Source organism: Gavialis gangeticus, unplaced genomic scaffold (genome assembly GCF_001723915.1).
Source record: "Gavialis gangeticus isolate Ggan-Ray unplaced genomic scaffold, GavGan_comp1, whole genome shotgun sequence".
NCBI lineage: Eukaryota > Metazoa > Chordata > Crocodylia > Gavialidae > Gavialis > Gavialis gangeticus.
The window spans coordinates 29,489,920-29,495,030 of record NW_017729000.1 but is presented as its reverse complement, the minus strand read 5'-3'; the positions used below and the strand labels follow the sequence as shown (position 1 = coordinate 29,495,030).

General features: G+C 45.7%; 1 long non-coding RNA gene across 1 annotated transcript in view; it reads left to right on the top strand.

Moving 5' to 3' along the window:
• The first annotated feature begins 1,040 nt into the window (after positions 1-1,040).
• Positions 1,041-5,111, top strand: part of LOC109290124 — a 19,661-nt gene continuing 15,590 nt past the window's right edge. The window contains exon 1 of the long non-coding RNA XR_002095532.1: positions 1,041-1,151. This is a non-coding gene — a long non-coding RNA (uncharacterized LOC109290124). The remainder of the gene's footprint in view (positions 1,152-5,111) is intronic.

The following is a 5,111-nucleotide window of genomic DNA, read 5'->3' as shown; positions in this document are numbered from 1 at the left end:
TAATGTTCCCAGGGGTTACTCAGGGTCACCTGGTGCCAGGGTGGAAGCAAGGAAAAAAGCCTAGTGGCAAGGAGGAGACAGCCAGGAAACAGAGAGACAGAAAGCTGGGAAATCAAGGAGGGGGGTCAGGAGGTCAATAAGACAAAAACCCAACTCATGGTTTCAAAATAACAGGTTTATTAACACACAGCCCCACAAAGTTATTGGTTCCTACAGACACACACACACAATGGTAGCAGGAGAGAAAGGAGAGATTGAAGTTAAGGTGTGTAGGGACAGAATTCAGGTCCTTTGCTTGCGGAAGAAAGGTGGGCGATAGCTACCTCTCCTGGGTTGAGAGCTGATCCTCAATGGCCAGTTGGGGTCTTCTCCAGCAAGATGTTGTCCAGAGGGGGTTGCCGGCAGGGCCTCTGGGTGAATAGGTGGTGTGGCATGGTGCTGGTCCAGATGGAGAGGGTGTCCCCCCAGGTCTGTCTTCACTACCCCATTTTATAGGGGAAGACCTTCTATGACCCTAGTGGCAGGGGCATGCCCAAGCAAGGGTCAGCCCTGATGTACTGAGCATGTACACTCCAGGCAAGGACATGCATTTCCAGGTGTCTGTGTCGCAATAGTGGGTTGGCTGATTTCTGTAGGGTCTTTGTCTTTCAAATAACTGGGTCTATGGTTCCTGCATGAGTCAATGAAAAGCAATGGTCTGGTTGTTGTGCTGATGGTCCAGTCGTTGAGTTGATTATTCAGTAGAGGCCTGCTATCATTGTATCTCAAGCACCCTTATTCATCCCCATTTATTCAGGAACCAGTTTACATGAGATTGGTTAGACATGTCATAGGTTACACCTGGGCAGAGGACACAAGATGGAGGCTTGACATTCCAAATGGAAACTTGACAAAACTTGACATTACTTATGCTAACTTACACATGTAAATCATATAGTATCAATTAAAAAAAACTGTAAAAAACAGTAATCACACAGTAATAATCAATATAAACATAATAATTATACAATATAAAACAGTGGATCAAAGGAGAGAGAGAAGAAAAAACACTTGCTACAAAAATGGTAAAGATTATCTTATGTCTTAGCTTACTCATGCTTATCTACAGGGAATAGAGAGGGAGAGAAAAAGTCAGAAATAGTTGGGGAAGGGTTGTATTTTAAAATAAAAGAAAAAGTAAAACTGGGGGTTTTGCTACAGTTTCACTTAAGACACATGCTGAAGGCAGCCTTAGTAAATGGGTACTTGGTCATTCAGACTACAGAGTCATAGGTGGCTGGATATGACACAAGCACAAGTAACTTGTGTTATGGTTTCGGTTCATAGCCAGTATATGCAAACTTGATAAAAGTGCGTACAAAATGACTGTCTCCTTTTCTTTCAGTTTCCAATGTGAACAGCAACACCTAATAGCAGTTATGAGAAGCTGTAGAAAGACCTCTGTACTGGGAAGGAGGAGTAAAGTAGGAATAAGCCAGACCACATCTCCACTCAAGTGTGGAATTACCAGGAATCTCCCTCAGCAAAGAGTGCTGCAGGCATGTGTATCTGTACCCTAAACCACTGGTTCTTAACCTCATTGGACTGAAGGCATCCCTTGTAAACTGCCAGCTCTTAGTTTTCTGTTGTTTTTTGACTAAAAAACAATAGAGCAATTCTTTTGTTGCAAAGAAGTCAAAAAGACTATAACAGGTCCGAATATTTTTAACAGTATGGATTCCTATTTGAAGTCTCTGGGCTTATCCTGTGAATCATGTTTGTACACCTAACAGTGCTAACACTGCATGTCATCATGCGGCACCCTTGAAAGGATCTCAGGGTGCTGTAACACCCTGGTTGAGAATCACTACCCTAAAATAATAATTGTTCTTGTTTGTGTGCAGGGGGGATGAACCAAGAAACAAAGTATGAATTATTACAGCCTGAGCTAAGGACTTCATAACACTTCTTATGCCCTGTGGCTTGAGCACAGAGAGGGCCCTCTTTACCAGTGGATTATCCTAAGACTGAGGTTGGTGACTCCCTTTCCCACCTCTCTGGCACATGGCCTTGAAGTTAAAAATGTGGGGAGACCTAGCTGGAGGCTGTAACTGCTCCATCTGACTGGAAAAGCAGGGACCAAAAGACAGAGAAGTTTATACCTGCCTGTGACAAGACAGCATTCAAGGGCCATCGTGTTGTCCCTAGTGGCCACCTCTATCCTGTCCGGCCCCTTCTTGATTCTTCCTGGTTCTCAACCTACTCACTTGCCTACCATGCCTTGATGTTAAAGGAAAGGTATGAGGGAAGGCTGCCTCCCAGGGCTGGTGATTCTATAGGGCCCTCTCTGTCACTTTGCCCTCACTGCCTGTTTCCTCAGGCCCTGCTGGCCTTAAGGGCTAGCTAGATTCATGGCCCCCTTCCACCCCTACAGCTATGTCCAAACCTTGCAGATCATACCCATTAGCACTTTAGTGGGGAAGCTTGTCCCCAGTGCAAGACTTGACTCACTCACACCCCAATCCCTTGTTGAGCTTCAGTCTTCTTGGCTTTGGCCTCATTTTTCTGGCTGGGTCCCCCTTTGCCCAGGCCCACTATACCAGCCCAGTTTTGCCCTTTTCTGGCTTTGGCCCTAGCCTAACCAGCCTCAGGCTGCCTCTCTCACCTTTGCTACTCAGGCTTTGACTCTCATAGTTCCCACCTGCCTGTGTCTTGTGCACAACCCTGGCAGGGTTCAAAACACCTACCTGCTCCTTGGGCACCCCTGTGGCCTCCTTGTCTTTCCTTTTAACCACATCCAGTCTGATGGTTTAACTATAACAAAAAAAGCCAAGCTTCCACTTAAGAAACAAGAAAAAAGCTTTCCTCCCCTTTCCTGGGGTTAAACAACACATGGCCAGCTTTGGTGGTAAACCAGGCTCTCACCTCTTTGTGTCAAGGACATTCTGTGCCAGTTAGGGTCTCTCGGACAGCTCTTCCCCTCCTGGGAGCTGTTTCCTTTGGAGCACAGACCTGACCCCTCCCCTGCCCACTCCTTGCTCAAAGTGCCAGGCGTTTAAGTGCCTCTGTGTGCAGCCTCTTCTACTCAGGTGATGCTTTTCTTCTGGCACAGCTTTGCCTCTTTAGTTCTAATAGGCAGTTTGCTCTGCTCCCCACGGGGTTGCAGCATGGCTCTGCTGCCTGTATACCAGCAGACATAAGTCAGGGGATGTCTGCCCTGTTTCTCCCACCTATTGATGTGCAGATCATCTCTTGTCTTCCACTATCTACTAACAGGAGCCTTTGGCTTCCTGTTACACTTCCATTTTATGATCTGACTGTTCTCACCAACTTTCTCCCTTCCTTTCCCTAGTCTGAACTTCAGCCTCATTCCATACTTGCCTTACGTAGGTGGGTAGATGAAGATTTGGCCTTTGGGGAAGGAATTGCCCATGACAATGTACAGTGTCTCAGTAGGGCTTCTAACATAACTAGCCCTTAGGCTCAGCTAAATAAGAAATCTAGTAATGAATGTGATTAAGTTCTTATGAAACTGATATTTAGATTTATGCAAATCCTATATTACAGAAACAACTATTCAGGGCTCTAGGCACCTCTTGTCTTTTGGTGTATTAGCATAAATGTTAATGGAAAGAGAAGGCTAATACTCCTAAATCAGAATAGAATACATAAACCACATCAGCCCTCAGTGCATAAGATTTTTTCCCTGTATGCCTTGAAAATCAATGATTTTTCAGGCTGCCCAATGATGTTTCCCCACAATTGGCCATTTATTTCCAGAAAAACCTCTACTTCATTTGTGAAATCCCATGTTCCTATATGCACAAACTGCTCTCAGTGAAGGTCTAAGATGGAAAACAATAAATGAAAGATGTTCTGTAAACTCATTACCTATGTTTAGTTTGCATGGCTTTCTCCTACTAAAACAACTTTCACAAAGAATCAGAAAGAAGGATCTCAGTCCTACATCTAGAAATTTTGTTTTGTGGTTCCCTGGAATGATTTTTCTATAGCTCCCATTCAAGTATATTGCAGAACATGGAAAAATAAGTAGTTGGGAGTTCTGCTTTTTAGTGTGTACACAGCTAATTAAAAGAAAATATTCATTACCACAATGATGCAGAATTTCAAACTTGACTTTTATTTGTAAAATGGTTGAAAATGAGAGAACCCTGCACTAAAGCTTATGGCATTTGATCTTTATTCTGGAATGCTGCAATTTTTACTAACTCTTGGTAAAAAAAAAAAAGTTGATTAATATGTTTGGGTTGGTGAGCCTGCTGCTTTGCGGACTGGCTTTGCTCCCTAGCTAGCTCTTCAGCCAATCCTTTAAACACACACAACCACAGTCCTTGTACCAAGCAAACAAAAAACCCAAACAAAAGCCATTAGTCCTTCTATTGGCAGTAGGTACAGCCCCTTTGGCTCTGACCTGGTATAGAACTGTGGCCCTTGCTTTACCCAATTCAATTCTCTCTGCTCTCTTCTCTCCTGCTAGTGAGATGTTCCTTCATTACCAATGGCCCACAGCTAGATTTCTTCAACAGGCCTGCCTGCTCCCTTTTTAAAGTGCCATACTGCCCTGTTAACAACGATGTAACTTAAAATTAGAGGTGTACCCTCCCAGTGCCGCTGTTGCCCACCCTGCGTGCAGCCTGGTCCCATATCAGATTGGCACCATTATAAGGAAAATTGACAGTATTGGCAATCCATTTCTTTTGGCTGATGTGGCCAATAATGTCACCAGTAAATGCTCTGTGCATGCACGCAGCTGTAGTACAGCATGCAGGCAGCCAGAAGCGCAGCCTGGCAGCATAGAGAGCAGCTGGGCCTGGTTGGTAAGTCTGTTGTGAGGGAAGCAGGGGTAGATTGAGACCCCCATAGTGAGGGAAGGAGTGGGGCAGGGGCAGGTACTGCACAGCTGGGGCAGGGCATGGGATGGAGCCACAAGTGACTCATTTGGGGGGTATGAGGAGGGGAGGGGCAACTCTCACCCTGGGAGGCCATGGGGCGCATGTGCCCCTGGATCTGCCTGCAGGGTGAGGGTGGCCTTCTTCTGCGGGCTGGGGCTGGGGGCTGCACTGGGCTCTTCCCGGCAGGGGGAATTGGGCTGGAGCTGCACTTGGGGCAGG